The 19,937-nt window shown below is 36.5% G+C and overlaps 1 protein-coding gene across 4 annotated transcripts in view; it reads left to right on the forward strand.

Annotated features, from left to right (window-relative positions):
- Positions 1 to 207: 207 nt before the first annotated feature.
- Positions 208 to 19,937, forward strand: part of LOC145678373 (tubulin polyglutamylase complex subunit 2) — a 106,451-nt gene continuing 86,721 nt past the window's right edge. For all 4 annotated transcript variants that reach the window (XM_081748443.1, XM_081748444.1, XM_081748442.1 and 1 more), the window contains exon 1: positions 208 to 364. The gene's annotated coding sequence lies outside the window, so the exon portion shown is untranslated. The remainder of the gene's footprint in view (positions 365 to 19,937) is intronic.

Below are 19,937 nucleotides of genomic sequence, written 5' to 3' on the forward strand. Positions count from 1 at the left end.
TGTGGTGTCCCTATCACGAACCGTTTGGGAATAAATCCATTCCGTACCAGCCTCCGCGAACATTAAGGAACATAACACAACACAAATCATCTAAAGATCAAATGTAACTGCTAAGCCTTTTATCGCAAAGTAGAACGCAGATTTTGCATTGCGTGGAAGTGGTTCATGGTTCTTTCTTTCACTGAGCTCTTCGCCACTATTACTAATTCCACTCCAACCTGGCTACATTGAATGTTACCCTGGTGATTTATAAACAAATGTGTTCCCGCTTTAACCAAGTGAACGTGATCATATGTTCTCGATTATTTGGAGAAGTTGTTGTATTTTATTTTTATATAAATTATGTGTATTATGATACAGTTAGGTAAGCTTTATTTAAATAACTAAAAATACTATCATATTAATAGAATTTCTTTAAAATGGAAGTTGCAATTGAACAGATATGCAATTCCGTCTTCAGTAAGAAACCCTTGAACTTTTGTTACTAAAATTGATGTTACTTGGAAGGCGTTTTGGATTTGTTCATGAAGTTCCAAGAAAAGTATAGAAATTATTTAAATGCGATCATATTTTTTCCTTCTTTCGTATAAGCTAGTTAACCTTCAATTTGGTTATAATTAAACAATGCTGGCTCAGTTTTTTTTTTTTTTTTTTTTCATGCAAGCCCACTTACCGTAGATGCACGTTACTGGGACATATTTACAATAAATTTGTTTTTTTGTCCTGTATTCATCCACGAAAACTTGGAAGTTATTGTCGTAACTCATATTAAATAAAACTACAGGCACTGTTGTATGGATCGAGGGCAGTTCCAGTTACATACATTGAAAACAAAGCACACGCGATTTTTGTTTAAAAAAAAAAAAAGTACAAGTAAGGGGTTAAGTTTAGAGTTGCTCCTCCGTTTCTTATAAAAATTAGGAAATTTTACAGGAGAAATGAGGTAAGAAATTATGATTTGTATTTTTATGTGATGTTTAGATGTGGAAGTTTGGTAGTTAAGTTATGTTTAATACGAGGAAAGATGTGTGGAAGTTGGTACTATTTGCACGTAGTTAAGTGCTCTATCGCCGGACCAATTTTAGGAAATTTACTGGGTCAATTAGAGAATTTATTTAATTTTGTGAGAAAGAATGAGTGAAAGTCAAGTAAGGGGAATACCGTACTAAAAGTTAAGAAAGTAATTGTATTTGTTGCATGTTTTTGATGTTATAAGCGGCACTGTATGTGGAGGCGGATAGACTATTTCGCGGAGAAATACACTTGTTTCACTATATGGATCCATAGATTGTAAAACGTACAGAAAACTTTGGGGGAGTCTTTAATTTGCCCATTTCATGTCGAGAACAGAACCCAAACAATCTCTGCGGGGCTTCTAACCCGTTCCTACTACTACTACTACTACTACTATACTGCTTATCTTATACTATGGATAAGTATAGTAATACTGGAAGCCTAATTTAACGTAATATAACGTAACTTAATGTTATCCAACCAAATATAACCGAATGCAGGGTAAGGTTCTAGAACAGAAGTTCCCCTTCCCATTTAGCTGCAATAAAGACAAAACAACGTGCCCTGCGGGGCTCTAACCCGCCTTCACTCGCTCACGTTTCCTCGGCAATACTATGTTAATTAAATATTAAAATTTAGCACAGAAAGAAACCACCCTGGCTACTAATCTATATGAGGGGACCTGTGTTCTAGAACCTTCCCCGAATGCAGTACATTTTCCTACTTTTTTTTCAATTTTGAAATTGGTCCGGCGATACAGCACTAATGCCATTTGCAAGATGCGGAAGATTTCGTAATTCAGCAGCATGTCCGTTTTATGACGAGAACAGAACCCATCAAACCCCTGCGGGGCTTCTAAACTGTTCCTACTACTACTACTACCACCAGTGATTTATTTGTGAATTTTGAGCTCCTCCGTGCCTAAGCGGTTAGCGTACGCGCCTTTGGCGTGGGAGGCCCGGGTTCGATTCCCGGCGGGAGCTCATGTGGTTCGGATTCCACGTTAATCAGTAGGTCCACGTCTCATATAGCCTCGCTGCTGAACGGGACGTTAAACTCAAAATCAACTTAACTTATTTGTGAATTTTGTAGAAGGGAAGAATATTTATAAAAAATTGCTACTAAAATATGAAGTTGAATTATTGTACTTTAAAACAGATTGTATAGCCTATGAAAGGGGGAAAATATCGTTCCAGGTTGGGAAGACTGAATTGAACCTAGAAACAGGGAAATCGAAAGTTAGAAGAGGGGGAATTCCCAGGCTTCCCTGGCTACAAATAAACCCCTACTCCTATTGCTACTACTACTTATACTATAGATCTGTATAATAAAGCTGCACATTTTAATATTTTTACCTTTTTGGTAGGTTTCAAACTGGAGGGGCAACTCTAAACTTAAGCCCAAGTAAGACTCGCGTTTTGCTACTTGAACCCACCTCCATATTTTCCTACATAAAAGCATTGAAATCTGATCTGGGACTTAGTAAGACGTAGGTGTTGCAACACCAGGGTTTGAAAAAACCCGGGTTTTTCTGAAAAAAAAAAACAACCCACCTGGGCCCATATGGTTTTTTTTCGGGTTCAATTGTTTTTTGTTTTTTTTTCGAAATATTTCAACGTCTTTGGGGTAAAAGTGTTAAAATGTGATTTATATTTCAAGATTATCATTGTCACAAGTTATAACAATTTTCTATCCACTACCGTTTTGAAAAAAATACCACCATTTTGAAATTTTACAATATATCGCAGAGAAAATCTATACAGCAAATTTAGAATGTCTTGTAGTTCTACCTTCAAAATTTCGTCATTTATTTCGAATTTTTACGTCCGCTTTCGCCACGTTTTTTTGCTGTCATTTCCTTTCCAGATTTTCTGCGATTTGTTATTGGGTTCATTAATCCGTGCTCTTCACTAACTTTTAAAAGATTTTGCTCGTTATCAACGTATTGCTTCACAAATTTTAAGTGTTCCCATTCACTCGCCGTATAGTCCCATGTTTATAACCGCTTATATATAACAAATAAACAGATTTTTCGAGATCCTTATATATTACCAAGCACACAAACGATCAAATTATCCATATCTTTTCTGTAAATTTTCAAAATTTTGCTGGAAACGGACGTCCAACTTTGGAATTTAACCCAAAATTTCAACTTAAAAGTCCAAAAATTGCAAACTGTAATGGGGATACCCGCTATTTTGAAAAATGGCCGCCATTTTGAAATTTTACGTTGAATCTTCGCCAAAATATATACACACCGAGAAAAAATCGTATGTGGCGTACGTAAGAACGTAGGTTACATGCGTAAATCCTGTAGTTTTTGGATTTAACATACAGCAAACGTATAACTGAAAAAGATATTATGCATACTTTCCATATAAGTGTTCTGAGTAAGCGTACTTTATGTACAACGAAAAATCTGTATAAAGGAGGTCAGGACATACAGATGGACGCATGTAACATATATCTAACGTATATAACATACGTATACGTATGTAATACCCGGAAGACTGTTACATGTCAGACATCTTGCAACGGCATGATGTAACATATAAGAACAGTAGGTATGTAGGGTATAGATAACGTGTACTCTGTACTGATTTCTGTAGTAAACATAAAGACACCGTATATCGTACAATATACCACTGTTCGGATAAAGGATGTTTCTCAGTGCAGCTAATTTAGTGTGTGTGTCGTGCTTCTACTCTACAAATTTCGAGTTAAAACCGAAAATTGCGCTTTGTAACTTAGATACCCACTACTTTGAAAAAAAAAAAAAGACCGCCGTTTTGAAATTTTACGTTGGTATGCCGCCAAAATCTGTACATGAAATTTAGAGTGTCCCGCTTTGCTAGTACCCTGAAAATATTAAAGATTGTACCCTGTAGTGTATGTGGTACAGGCAAACGAACAAATGTAGATCGAGTCATTCCAGGAGCCTCACTGACGTTCGATAAATATGAATACCAAATATATTAATTTAAAACAAAGATAGCTATAATTCATATTTTATAAAGTAAATCTTTCACAATGTCTTGTATGAAATATATATCTTCCAATGTAAAATATTTTATTATTGGAGTATTCACTTCCGATGCTTTGTGTGTTCAATTACGGGAGTTTTTTGGCACTTCTTTCACAACTTTTTTTTTCTTCGAAAATGCAGCTTTCTTTACTGTAGCCTACATCGAAACTTCCACTAGTACGGAAGATTGAATTCAATGCTTGATATAGTAAGCGTTACATAGTCTTCGGAACTGGGAGCATAAAGCTTCTTAAAATTTAAAATAATTTTTACGCTTTTGCTGGTGTTGATCCTATAGAATGCTTATTTGAGGATTAGCAATAAATTACTGCACTAAACTATTGTTGGAGAACATATTTTACTGGAGAATACTTGTGTTACCATCAAATGTAAGAAATAATGCTAATAGTTTTACTAATAATCAGGGTGGATTGATTTAAATCAAATTCCGAAATGAATTAATTTAAAGTGAAACTAAGTAAAATCCCGTTTCTCTTCTGTTATTTCGATTATGGAAGATAATAATCATAATACAATGAGACTCAAATGTATGTAAGCACAGTATGAAAACGAGTATTATGTAGGGAACGATCAGGGAAAATCCCGTTTGAATGGGTTACGGGTGAACCCTGCTTTCTTCTCTTTGTGACACAGGGTTTTGAAATTTCTATTCCAAGGGGAAATCACCATGGACATTTAAGATGAAAACTCTTTTGTGTCCACGTCTATTTGTTTGTTTCCAGATAATATGGGCGTATTTAGAGGGGCCCGATCCCCTCTCCTAAACAAAAACAAAAAAAAGATTTTAAAATTTTGGGCGAAATTTATGTACTAAATACATAGAAGTTCCTCGGGATACATATTTTGGATGCGTTAAAATATCGAATAATACTTTTGATAAAGTGGATACTTGACCCCATTGCAGAACATGCCGAGCTCTGCGATGTGATCGCAGAAAATTTGCCGCGCCTGTGCAGGAAAAATTGTCAGAGGAAATAAAATAGCCAACAGAAAAGTATAAAACCGTGCCTGCTATGTATAGATGTCTTAAATGCACGGACAACTCGCATTTGAACTGCTTTTCACGTCACATAAAGCATATTTTTAACAATCACAAGTTTTTCTTCTGTTGGAACTGATCTTGATTTTTTATTTTATTTTTTTTTTATTTTGGAATTCCTGCAGAAAATTTTTGACTTACAAAAGCTCATCGCATAAAGACAAAGAAAGTTCTGCCATAGGCTAATGTATAGGATCAGAAAACGATATTCACGAAGTAATTAAATATAGACTAAAAGCAGGGAATTCGTGTTATTATTCAGTTCAAAATATTTTATCGTCGCGAATTGTGTCGAGGAATTTGAAGCTTTAAAATGTATAAAACGATAATTATGCCTGTTGTGCTGTATGGTTGTGAAACATGGTCGCTTACGCTGAGGGAAGAACGCAGACTGAAAGTATTTGAGAATAAAATTCTGAAACAATATTCGGAACCCAAAGGAATGGAAATGAGGAATGGCGAAAACTTCATGATGAGGAACTGCAAAATTTATACCATTCACCAAACATTGTTAGGGTCATCAAATCTTGGAGGCTCAGGTGGGCAGGACATGTAGCGAGAATGGAAGAAAGTAGGACCCCTTTCAAAGTTTTAACTGGAAGTCCAATCGGAAAACCACCATTAGGAAGACCTAGGCACAGATGGGAGGACAATATTAAGATGGATCTCGCAGAAATAAGAATACAAAATAGAAACTGGATTCAGTTGACTAAGGATATAAGTCAGGAGAGCTTTTGTGAACATGGCATTGAACCTCCGGTTCCATAGGTTATAGAGTGAGGTAGTTAATTTTAGGCGAAATTTATGTACTTTATAATTATTTCGTGCCGCTAGCTAGTTCCAATTGTTTAAAAATATGCCCCTGCCAAATATCAGTAACTTTCGTGAAAACAAAATGTCATGTTGATATGCATTGCTGTACTTTTTCCTTAATGCTTAAGAAACATTGTTTGGGATTGAAATAGGTTAACGATTGGGAATTAATTCAAAATTAAAACCCAACACTTTCACTTAAATGGCATAATTAACATTTAATACTAATTCCTAAAGTTTTTTCTTCAGTTCGCGACTTGTATTATACGAAGAAAAAGATTTGATTTAAATCAAAAAAATCGATTTAAATAAAAAAAATCAACAAAAATGATTTTTTTGAAAAAAATCATGATTTTTTTGCACCCTGCTAATAATGTATTTACATATTTACTGATAGTACCGGCACCAATGGCCTTAAACCCATCAAACGTATAAAGGATAACGTCCTTCGGCGTCGCCGAGTCGGCGAACACAGTATTCACGAAAAGTATCCTAACTATATATAAAATTGTATATTTTGCTTCAAATAGGCTATAAGCGTAATCCATACATTCATTTATTGTATAATTGTCTCAAGATAAGGTGTTTTTTTTCTTTTTATTATTTTATTTATTCATTCAGCGCACTCAGAACTTTATAAAGGTCTTATATTGAATGTTGTTGTATACCTTAACGTCAAAGCATCTAATTCGTCCAAGGAAAGTCCAAAATCTGATAAAAATTATTTTCAATGTGGTCACCTTAGTTGTACCAATAATATACTAACAAAAAGCTCAAAAACCCGGGTGGGTTGTAAAAATTATTTTCAATATGGTCACCTTAGTTGTAACAATAATATACTAACAAAAAGCTCAAAAACCCATATGGGTCCAACCCGAAAAAGCCCCGTTTTTTTTTTCGGGCTGGGCCCACTTGGGCAAACGCTGTCCAACAATAACACATTTTACTACAAAACATAAAGAGAACATGTTAAGATGTACTATCAAATAAACTAGTAGACTATTGTCGTTAACGGGGGCACCGTTTGAGATCCCAATCTCGACCGGGTAGATTGTCTTTGAGAGCAACGACAGTTCTGCCATGCATGGCTAAATAGGACTTCACAAGAAATCTGAAATCGAGTTCATCAACGAGAAATCCGAAATCACAGACTTTATCAAGATGGCTAGCGAAGGCTAATTCATTTTTTTTCAGTGAACACTTTCGAATGACCCGGATTCTGCCTTGGTCTGTTCTTCAATCTTCCTTTTATATTGGAACAAGTTATCTTAAAGTGAACTTCAGCTTCTCTTTGCGACATTTTCGCCGGTCGAATTGTTGCTAAACATTTTTCAAGCTATTCTGTAAAATCAGCTTATTTTCGACTTCCAGACAATTTTTTATATTGATGTATCATTATGTAATAGGGAAACAAGGAAACAATGAAAAATCCTTACTTGAGTGACATATGCCAACAGACCTCTATTGTTGCATTGATAAAAATAACAAAGAATGGGGTGGGATAAAGTAGCCCTGTTTTCCAGGTCATGTATACACACTTCATAAATAATGCAATTACGCACACAACTTACTGTATATGAGAAAGTTTACCATCTCAGTTTCATTAACCTATATATAATTGCTTATATGTTTACTTACCATTGGATCCACTTCTTTGCGAATAGCGTCCACACATAAAAGTTTGGCGCGCAATTTATACACCCCTTTCATCAACGACTTTTCTCCCCAAAACTGTTACTTTGTAGCCTACCATAGAAATAGTTTCAACGTGTGTACGCCTGCATCATGATCCCATCTAACAGATCTGACTGTAAACTCACTCAACATTGCATTATATATAGGAGTTTAAACGAGTTTTTGATACGAGTTCAAGTCGCCCCTTCAGGGTCCAGGTAGCCCGTAATCACGGTAATTGAAAAGTAAGGTGCTGGTGTAATTTTAGTGCACCTTATTTTGTAAGATTTACAGGTAAAATTTAGTACTTTGCATAAAAAGACGTGTTTATAAGGAACAATTTTCTGCAGGCGACAAAATTAAATACAACTGTATTTTAGGTGACGAATAAAATAAGTGAGTGCATATGAAAGATGGCTCTATTAGATTATGTTTTCCACCAGCAGTATATTCCTGTACAGTGTACAGAACCTGTACTTTATGTTTACAAGTGGAGCGGAGCGATTCTAGTATGAAACCAAGACAAGTGCTCCTATTGAGCAGATATGTAGCAGTGGTGTATAGCCGCGTAAAACAGGGTTTGGCCAAGTGGGTCCAACCTTCGGGTTATTCAGTTTTTTGTTAGTATGTTATTGATACAACTAAGGTGATCACATTGAAAGTTTATATATATATATATATATATATATATATATATATATATCATATTTTGGACTTTCCTTGTGCGAATTAGATGCTTTCACGTTAACGTATATAACAAAGTTTAACATAAGACCTTTATAAAATTTTGTGAATGCACTGAATGAAAAGAAAAAAAGAAAGAAAAAGAAAACTTAGCTTGAGATAATTATAGAACAAATTAATATATGGATTGTGCTTACAGCCTTTTTGGAGTAAAATATGCAATTTTATATTTCAGAAAATATTCCAGTCAATAGTGTGCTTGCCGACTCGGCAATACCGTGGGTCGTTATCCCTGATACGTTTAAGGTCGTTGGTGCCGATACTATCAATAAATATGTGAATACATTAGCAAAACTATCAGTATTATTTCTTACCTTTGATGCTAGCACAAGCATTCTTCAGTAAAATTTGGTTTTCCAACAACAACAATTTAGTTCAGTCATTTGTTGCTTCTCTTCAAATAAGCAGTCTGTAGAATCAGCACAGCAATAGCTTAAAAACTCTTGTCAAATTTAAGAAGCTTAATGCACAGAGTTCCGAAGACTACGTAACGCATACTGTTTCAAGTGAATTCAAACTTCCGTATTAGCGGGAGTTTCGATGTACGGTAAAGAAAGCTGCATTTTCGGGAAAACCCCGTCGTGAAAGACGTGCTTGGGAACCTCCCGTAATTGAACGCACAAAGTATCGGAAGTGAACTTCAAATGTCGTCCAAGACATTTTGAAACATTTACAAAACATGAATTATATCTTTGTTTTAAATTAATTTATTTGGTATTCATATTTGGCAACGTCACTAAGGCTCCTGGAATAAGTTGATCTACATTTGTTCGTTTGCCTGTACCACACACACTCAGGGTACAACCTTCGGTCTTTAAGTTTAAATTTTCATGGTGCAAACAAGACACTCTAAATTTCCTCGGGGCCGCGGTGGCTCAGTGGTAGAGCGTTCGCCTCTGGTGCTTGGGCTTCCTGTTTCGATCCCAGCTCGCGCCAAGTGAACTTTGTGGTGAACAAACACCGTGTGAGTGGGTTTCCTTGGGGCTCTTCCGTTTCCTCCCACTTTTTTCATTTCATTCGTTATTTCATCATCACCGTCTTCTTTAGCCTAGCCGGCATAACCGTAGGACGCATAACCGTAAGATTTCATTTCTAAATTTACTGTATAGATTTTGGCGGCATATCAACGTACAGTTTCAAAATGGCTGCTTTTTTTTTTTTTTTTTTTTTTTTTTTTTTTTTTTTTTTTTTTAATAGCTGTTACCCACGCTACAAAGCGAAATTTTAGATTTTTTAAGTTGAAATTTTCGGAGGAAAAGCACGAGACACACTAAATTAGTTGTATGTGTTTTGATGGTGATCCAACGTAAAATTCAAAATGGCGGCCATTTTTTGAAAACAGCAGCGAATAAAAGGTAATAATTTGTCTTCTTTTTCAACTTACCTTGCTATGAAAGTGGGAAAAGAAATATCCCTAGTATAGAAAATTTTGACTATCCCTAGTATAAAAAACAAAATATAATTTCAAACGCTGGGATCAACCAAATTTAACATTTTAAAACCCTTTACCTGTCATGAAATTATCATACACACTACTTACCAATTCTATTGCAACAATTGTTTCTCAATCTTTATAAATAATAATAATAAAAAAAAATGAATTGCAAATTTCACTTACGATCCTTTACATGAACTATCAATGAAATAGTATCACTAGGTAATAAAATAGTCGAATGGTAAATTTCGTGGGGAATAGGAACATGTTAAAACCTAACATCAATGGTTCCAATCCATCCTAGAAAGTAAGATTTTTGTTTTCTTTTGGAGTAAAACTATGGAAACGAAAGAGAATATTAGCGGTTAGGTTGATAGTTAAAAAAAAAGTCATAATGCATATTGCCTCATGGCAAGAGAATCGCCTACATCACAAATCAACAAATTTGAGTTATCTCCTAGGTTCGATTGTGCTAAGTTCAAACAACCAAGATCACATAACACGTGCAGTGTACTGTAGATTGAGTTAACTGTTTAATATAAAGTAATAATGGTAAAGAAACTTTTAAATAATTGAGATATGCTTTGGCGCCCACGGACTACAGAACACTATTTTACAGGCCAAAATGGCGAAAATGTTATATGATGGTTTGCCGTCCGAGGCCTCCTTCGGCCGCTATGGAGAATCAAAATTTCACAATGTGGCAACGTCACAGATTAACTTGGAACCATTAGCATTACTCTACGAATACAACAAGCAGTTGGATCGATTGCTACACTAATAAATGATGCTAGTGTCAATCAATATCGACTTTAGCTGCCATCTGGAAAGAATCGATATAACTACTTGTTAGATTGGTGGATCAAGTCTGTGGTTCTTTAGTTGTGACGTTTGCCACATAGTACAATTTGTATCTCCAGACAAGGACTCGATATATATATATATATATATATATATATATATATATATATATCTTTATTTTGACGTGTAGATAATGCTCTGTGGTTCGTAGGCGCCATATATATATATATATATATATATCGCTTCACATACTACTCACTATCGTTCAACAGAACAGTAACACGAAACAGTTGCAGAGCATGAATGTTTATTCGCAATCGAACATATAAGATGTCTGTACCAACTTTGTATTCACAAGGGAAGAGACCTTGTGGGGTTATGGTTTAATCCTTCCCTCTTGGCACCTGATAAAGGATACTACACTTCCTTCTTGACCTCATCGTCAGAGAGTACCTTCTTCCTGAGGACTACCCAGAGCTGTGTCCCGCTCAAAGTAAGCTGAGATCATTTCGACATCTGTCAAAAATCTCGAAAACTTCCATTTTTTTTTTTTTTTTTGTGTGTGTGTGTGTGTGTGTGTGTGTGTGTGTGTGTGTGTGTGTGTGTGTGTGTAAGGAAATTAGAAGCAATGTTTCAAGGATAACTTTTTCCTTTATAAAATACCGCACACGGTAGTACGCTGCTGAACGATTCGTCACAAAGGACTACATAAAACTACCCTTCATGTACCAAACCGAATGTAATATTTTTCTACACTGCCCTAGTTTTTCAATACAAAATTGATCTTTGTAACGCACATTCATCACATCAAGCAGAGAAACTGTACACAACCGCTTGCCCTATATATATATATATATATATATATATATATATATATATATATATATATATATATACCTAGGTATATATATATATGTAGCCCAAACATCAGAGGACTTTTAAGAGTCATAAAAGACTTAATTAACAGTGGCGGAAGAATGCAATTTCGTCTAGTTAAAAAATAAACACAAGTGCTGTTAAAAAAAACAAATACGTAATTTTGACCCTCTCAACAAATAAAGTAAAAGCATCACGTTATTTTTTTAAAAATAATATAGCAGGAACAAAATAGGGAAAAAGAAGACACGTTGAAAACATGTCTACGGGTTTTAAATTACATCTTATTATGCATTATATGGTCACGCAATTTTTTAGTCGCTAATGAAATCTATTTTCTGCTAAGTAAGTTATTTGTTCTAACTTCGTAAGAGAACAATATTTTTTCGGTTCTGCGTTTTTGAACAAAGCGTCTAAAAATGAATCTTGCTCAAATCAATGCAGTCAGTCATATTGCGTAGTATTGTCTGTAAGAAAACAAGATTATACAGAGTGATTCTTTTAAAACTCATGTATTTCATTTGGATCTAGAATTTGTAACTGAGGTCCGATTTTTATGCGGCTTGTGGCAAATGATCAAGTAAGGATGGAAGATTTATGGGACCATGTTTACTGGTTTAAATTCATCCGAAGTAATATCAGCCACGCTTCAAGAAAAACCGCAAATATTCGCCAGTGTACCTTACAATTGGAATCAGGTGCGGTGCGGTGTGAAGTTTTGAGTTTTCTTCGTACATGGGAACCTCGCCAAGTCAATAAGAATAAGAAATAGGAAACTGGGCCGTTGTATTGGGAATTGCGCTGTACAATTCTGTGCTACTGTGTGAGTATAATTAGAACACAGTGAGAATAGTGTACTCTTTGAAGCAGCATGAGTTTATCGTTAAAAGTTTTTGGTAAACGAAATCTAATGTTGCTTCGCGAAGGTAATTTAGAAACAAATTTGCCTCACGTTCTGTCCCAGATAGTAACATAATATACCTATGGTCGCTAGTGAATAAATTGGAAGAAACAGGATCGCTTCTGAGTGAGACAGGGAAGCATCGGACCCTGTAGACAGCTCTTGTGCAAAATGTCATTTATTGACTCCTTAGGTCGCCTAAGAAGTCTCTCCGTTGTTTGTCGCAAGAAATCGGCTGTAGCTATTCAACATGGGATTTTTGGGTGTTACCGCTAACACTTAATTTGTATTCTGCAATTTTGCTTCAAAAATCCAAAACCTCATTCCAATTGCAAGGTACACTGGCGAATATTTGCTGTTTTTCTTTAGGCGTGGTCGATATTACCCCGGATGAATTTAAACCAGTAAACATAGTCCCATAAACCTCCCATCCGTACTTGATCCATAGGTGTCCAAACTCACGAGCCCGGCGCTCGTGAGCTCGGCACTCGCACTCAACCGGGCTCGCGCTCAATAATTGAGCCCGAGCCCGAGTGAGCGCGAGCCCAGGTGAGACAGGTGAGCGCGAGCCCGAATGAGCGCGAGCCCAGTTGAAACAAGTGAGCGCGAGCCCGAGTGAGCGCGAGCCCACTTGAGATGAGTGAGCGCGAGCCCAGTTGAAAAAAGTGAGCGCGAGCTCTGTTGGGAAAACTGAGCGCGAGCGCGAGTGAGCGCGAGTCCAGTAGAGAGAAGTGAGCGCGAGCCCGAGTGAGCGCGAGCCCAGTTACGATTAGTGAGCGCGAGTGCGACCGAGCGCGAGTGCAGTTAAGATTACTGAGCGCGAGCCCGAGTGAGCTCCAGCCCAGTTGAGAGAAGTGAGCGCGATCACAGTTGAGAGAAGTGAGTGTGATCGCGAGCCCGCACTCGCTTCGCGCTTACGTGGACTCATTTGCTTCAGAGACAAGAACATAAGAAACGCATTCCATGTGCAGCATTGAAAAGGAAGGTTGAAGACACTTTACAAAACGAAGGAAAAGCATATTCTTGACGATGTCTGAGCCAGAGATTGGCACCCTCACTCATTTTTGCTCTCAAGGGGGCCACCCTCACCCTCGCTTACCCTCATTTTGGTAGGTAAGTGTGAGTGAGAGTTAGTAAAAATGCCCATCTCTGCTTCGTAAGCTCTGAATGAGACGTAGCGTTATCAAAATTCTCCCATCATTCCGAAAGATGCAAAGATCATATGATGCTTGTATTTTATGGTTGAAGGTACAGAGCATAGAGGGAAGTGAGACAATTCTTGGAAATTGCTATCTATTGTTACAGAGCAGCTGGATTTTTGCACATGGGTTTGTTGTCCATATCGAAGGATAGTATGAATTAATGTATGTAACTAGCTTTCAGTGGAAGTTTTTTTATTTTTATTATTATTTATTTATTTTTAAAGAATTTGAAACAATGCTATAAGCAATTAATAAAACTACAACAGCTTACAACTTTTCTTTTCTTCTTCTTGGCCAAAAACTGTATGAATACTCCGTATAACACATTTAAATTACGGCAAAATATTTACAATCATGCATGTGCGCCTTCCTTACACCGTGTCCTGGGTTGGAGTCCTGATGAAGAGAGCCTTGAAATTTGATCGTATTGCGGTGCTTATGGTTCTACCTTAAATTGAAGGTCACCGTGTCATATAGCCTTTGTACTGAAAGGCATGCTTCGAACGAGTGCAAGAAACAATTTTCTCTACTAGTGTAGTGGCTAGCGCGTATTTTCTTTGTTGTACGTGGTTCCAGGTTTGATTCAGGGTAGGAGAGCAGAAAGTTAAATTTTACATCATCATTCACTTTCATTAATCACTCATCTCCTTCAGCCGAAAGACCTTAATGGTTTGACGTTAAATTATGATTTTTTTTTCGTTTTTTTTTTTTCCTTTCTTTAATGGGTAATCGAATATGGTTTAGTCTTTGAACAGTATACACGGAAGAATAAGAGTTTATTCAAAATATTTGAAATGTATATTTGACGTGCAATTTATTTGTTTTCAAAATTTCTGGTAGGTTCAATAGTTCTATTCATTTCTAACAGTTAGCATAAGGTTCTACGGAGATCTATTGTTCTATTAGACTAAACTTGAGCTTAAATGTCATCTGGACTCTCAACAATCAGTATAGCGACTCTTAAAAATGTGTATTCGACATGAATGTAGGTCGTTCTCGATTATTTATACGTCACCCTTCTATCCACCGCTAGGGAGACCGGAGATATCTTGCCCCTATAATATTATTGTGATTGTATGTCATATGTGTATCAAGCTTCGTTGAAATTGCTCCAAGCGTTCTAGAATTTAACTTGAACATACGTAACATATTCTAATGATGACACCGAGACCGAGATTACTCTAAGTATCATGTTTCTCCTCTTTAAATTTCGAGACGAGACAGACTTTAGTAAATCGAAACTAGACCGAGATTCAACATATCGATCGAGCCTTACTTAAGAGTCCTAAACAAAACCGTGAACGAGAGACAGTTAAGGATGGGCACGAGCGAGTTTTCATTGAAACTCAACTCGGCTCGAAACAGACATCTTTAAGCTCGACTCGAAAACTCGGATCGAAAAATTTCCTCCAACTCGGCTCGAAACTCGACTCGAATTTGAGTCGAGTCGAGCCAAATCGAGCCCAATGTTGTGTATAGTTTCAAATAATTTCTTCAGATATCCTACATAGACAATATAATTATTATCAATGATACTTACTGCTACTACAAATTATTATTATTATTATTATTATTATTATTATTATTATTATTATTATTATTATTATTATTATTATTATTATTATTATTATTACAACACCGTGTATATACATGAAAGATAGGCGATTTGTATCTAAATGCTAAAAGCGAGTTGACTGTTGACTTCGGTAGTCGTGAAGTCTAGGAGGGAAGGCATTATTCACGAGGTTCTGGGTCTGATTTCTGGAGGAGCAAGTATTTGGGCTCGAACCAAAAATCGTTACAAGTTAGAGAGCGCCGGCCAAACATGTTCAAAACTGCTCGGCTCGGGTTTAGGGTTCTGAACGGCTCGAGCGGGTCGGCTCACAGCTCATTCACTATCGAGTCGAGCCGACAGCTCACTCAACAAAGCCGGCTCGAGGCGAAACAAACTGAGATGATGGCTCACCCCAACCGAGCCTGCTCGAGCTGATAGCTCACCTGAGCCTAGTCGGTGCCTCATTTCAACCGAGCGGGCTCGAGCTGTTTGCTCAGTTGAACCGAACTGAGCCGGTTAACATCACTACTCGGGTTGGGCTTCTGCTTCTGCTCAAAACCTCAAACGTGCAGGTCTCAGCCTTGGTAGTAAGAACTATAGTATAAGGTCTACTTATATTGGTGCTCACGACATTTGAGGCTGTGGCGTTATAAAAATTCATTGTCGTCTTGTTAATCGAGACGAGACGACATGCGAGCAATATCCCACCTCGTGAGCAACACTAAAAATATTCCACAATAGTGCTTACATTTTTCGTAGCTAGGGATGCACGCGAGACGCGAGAAGTCTCGTCTTGTCTCGCGTCTCGTCTCGCATTTGCGAGACGAGACAAGAGACGAGAGTGAAAATTTTATGCGAGACGAGACGCTAGACAAGACTCGGTTAAGTTTCGCACGAGAAGTCTCGCGAGACTTCTCGCAGTCTCGCAACATTTATGAATTACATTTAATTGTATATTTAGTGATTTTACGTTTATTGAGTTTTCTAAATTGAGCGTTAATGCCTCCAGGAACAAAAAAGTGATTGGGGCAATAGACATTTTATGAGATTTATTATTATTCAAGGTTGATTTTCAGAATAAAAGCCTTCTTTAGTTTCTAAACATCATTAAAAAAGAAAAGCTTTGTAAATTGGAAATTTATTACAGCACCGATTTAGGACTTTATTTTGCGACACAAACACATACACGCGGGCGCGCACGAATACATGAACTTCTGTTTTTGGTCTGAAAAACGAATAAGACTCCCTATTGCTGCGAAATGTGATATTTCTGTTGTTTCTGTCTTTTTCACATTACTACTAGCGATTAATGTTGGGGATGGCGGGGAAATCCCCTCTCGTCAAAGTTTATTCCCAGCCCGGCTCGCAGAAATAACATGATATTTTTACATGGGATAAGTATTTTCTTTCTATATATTTATCAAAAACATCCCCCTCTAGTTCGGAAGTTTAATTCAAACACTGGTTTGTTAGGATGGCCCTATAGGTTTGTTGGGAGTCACACTTACTTTTTTTTTTAATTAATAACCTCTCATTTGAGTAACACGAGCACTGGCGCCTAGTCTGTCAGACCCAACATTTCCTTTTCTCCGGATAGAATGTCTCTCAGCAAGCGATAAAATGCGGTCTACAACTGAGGTGTTGAAGTAGGAAGTTACACGAAACCGCGTTCTTGTAAGGTCAGCATTTTACTTAGCTCAGGGTCAAAATAAATGTGGTCTGTGTCTGTGTGGCTTGACACCAGTGCTGTCGGGTTAACCAAAACTTTTCAGGTTTTGATATTCTGGCAACACTGCAGTTAGTTCAACTGAATGTCTTTAAATTGATCCAGAAAGCTTTTTTCGTATCAAGTATAGTTTGCTGGATATTTTGATTCTCACAATTGTTTACATATTGCGTTATCCACAACTCCGTTGACACAAGTAACGTTATTCCTTGGGGGTTGGTGTAAAGGGAGATAGGCGGCAATACATGGCAGCACTGTTCTCCTACACAAGTAACGTATTTTTATATTTTCTCCGCTGCTTCCACAAATTTAATGCTAGAGAGTTTAAACTTTCTGAAAAGAAAGTTCAAACCTATTCTAAGGGAACAATTCGTGTCAATTTTGGATATTGTGACGTTAGAGCATTCCTCGCACTAGAAGCAGGCAAAGACAAGGTTGAAATCCGGTTAAATAAAGACGAAGAAATTTACATATAGATATAGTAAAAGGATCCGGGTTTGGTTCAATGAGTCCAGAAAAACATATACGGAAACGTTATATTATTTATATCCTAATTACCTGAGCTGAAACGAACCGAGCTGATAGCTCACCCCAAACGAGCTGGCTCGAGCCGATGGCTCATCCCAACCGAGCCAGCTCAAGCCATCGACTCAATTGAGCAGAGTCGATGACTAATACCAACCAAGTCTGCTCAAGCCATCGGCTCAATAGAACCGAGCCGATGATACAGACTAATCGAGCTGGTTGACATGGCTACTCGGGTTGGGATTATGCTTGAGCTCAAAAATTTTGACCGTGCAGGAAGCCTTGATGGTAAGAACTACAGTATATATTTATATTGGTGCTTACGACATTTGTGGCTGTCTTGCTATTAAAATCTATTGTCATCTCATTATCGACAGAGGCAAGACGAGATGCGAGCAGTGTTCCCTCTTGTGAGCAACACTAAAAGTATTCTGCATTACTGTTTATCATTCTCATAGCTTTTGCTTTCCAATCTAATCAGGCCATGATTTCAAAACGAGCTGAACGAGCGAGCCATTTATCAAACTCAACTCGACTCGAAACTAGATTTTTTTTTTAAAAAAAAAGGATCGGAACTCGAGTAGAGAAAATTACCTTTGATTCGACTCGTGCCAGTTCCTATGCATTGAATCCTTGGTTCGATCTCAGATTGTCCCAATTGAGCTTTGTGGTGGGCAAACATAGTGTACGTGGGTTTTCTCCCGTTTCCTCCCACTTTCTTCATTCCACCATTCACTAATTTCTCATCATCACCGTCTCGTTTAGCCTAGCCGGCATAACCCTGGGACGTAAAACTTAAATATTTCATTTTATTTTTTTTTATTAACATATGAAATGTAGGAGGGAATATTAGAATATTATTTACTTAGAAATACCAGCAAACTTAAGGACGTTATAATAGTTTGCTTTCCGTAGATTCGAGAAGCATGTTTGTGTAGTTTGTGGGTAATCATTTTTTTCTTGATTTTGTCAAAGATATTAAATGTAACCCAATTATAGTCTTGTATATGTTGATCTCGAAGTTATTATATTAGGAGGCACAGACATTAATGGCTATATTTAGTAATGTTAAAATATATTGTCCTGGCTCAAGTTATTTTGGAATTAGAAAATAATAATAGTAAACTCTTAGCCGATTCAGAATTTTGTCTGGCCTAAATCTAAAGAAACAACGGCTCTACTATTTTTTTCACAAATATATCTACGGACGTACATGCCCTCGAATACTAACACACGTATCAACATACAGTAGTTTTTAATTGGTTTTACTCAATACCTACGTACATTTAAATACTGAAACGTCTGGACCCAGATAGCCTATACGAAATAGGCTCCTACGTTGCCTATCCATTGTCTCCCCACGTCCAGATATTTGGGAGCCGGCGTGAAATTGTCTCTCCAAACTTTCGGCATCTATATATGACCACGTATGTTGTCTCAAATTCCGTTATTTACTTGGCCACCCAATTAGTGTTGTAAATAGAAAAAAAACCGTTCGTATTTTTTCAGAAATGTACGTTTTTTTTAGAAAAAAAACCTTGCCTCTCGTTTTTTTTCTAAATTTCGTTTTTTTTCAAATAGTCATTTCTAATGCATCTTACGTCTATTTAAGTATTAAATATTCTTATGTAGGTATAATCACCGTAAAATGCAACATAAATTAAACACTAGATACTGATACGCTACAAATATTTTACAATTTACATGAATGCCATACCTATTAACAATTCGGGTTTCAGCAGTTTTCATCAATATCAACTAAGAAATAAAAGTAGAAATGAAATTTTGTTTTTTCGTGAAAGCAGGCCTTTAATAAGTACGAAAATAATGTCACGAACAGTATTAAATTCAAATAACTTGTCTAAAGGTAAAAACTAATACTAATTTGCCTAATAGTATTTTTCTAAATGTCATATATAAATAATTTGTCGACTAGATATATATGATATGCAGAGCCGGCTCTACCATATATGCAACACGTGCATTTGCGTGGAGCGGCAAGTTTGGATGGTCCGGTAAAATCTGTCATAAGTATATTATTTAAATTAAATATTTCTTGTTGGAAACAGACTTCATGATGATGGTAGTTACATTTACTAAGCTGACCTATTTGAATACTACATTCATAAATTATGTTTAGGTTGCATTAGTTTAAGGCCACATGGACAATGTTAAAGCAAATGGTCGAATAAATCCGAGCACAAATTGCTTGATTGTTTCCAAATGCAAGAATTCAGTTCTCGAATAGTAGTGGATATCTGTTCCATTTAGTAAGTTATCACAGTTTTGATATGACAACTAGTCTTGTTTTTGTCAAAAACAAGTTCCTTATCATTGGAGATAGAAACTAGTTTTTAAAAAAAAAAAAAAAAAAAAAAAAGTTAATAGATATTGAAGAGAAATCAAGAAATAAAGATAAAAGAGCTAGTTGCACTGGAATTGCAAACTGATACATTGAGATTGAAGCTCGATAGTGAATTCTATAAAAAGGATTACCATCTTTCCTCTGCAGGTGTGTTTGCTTTATCTTTCATTAACGTAATAGATTAATATTTTAAAAAAAGACACAACGGGATTGCATTTTTA

This window comes from Thermobia domestica, chromosome 2, assembly GCF_964235325.1.
Source record: "Thermobia domestica chromosome 2, izTheDome1.hap1.1, whole genome shotgun sequence".
Taxonomy (NCBI): Eukaryota; Metazoa; Arthropoda; class Insecta; order Zygentoma; family Lepismatidae; genus Thermobia; species Thermobia domestica.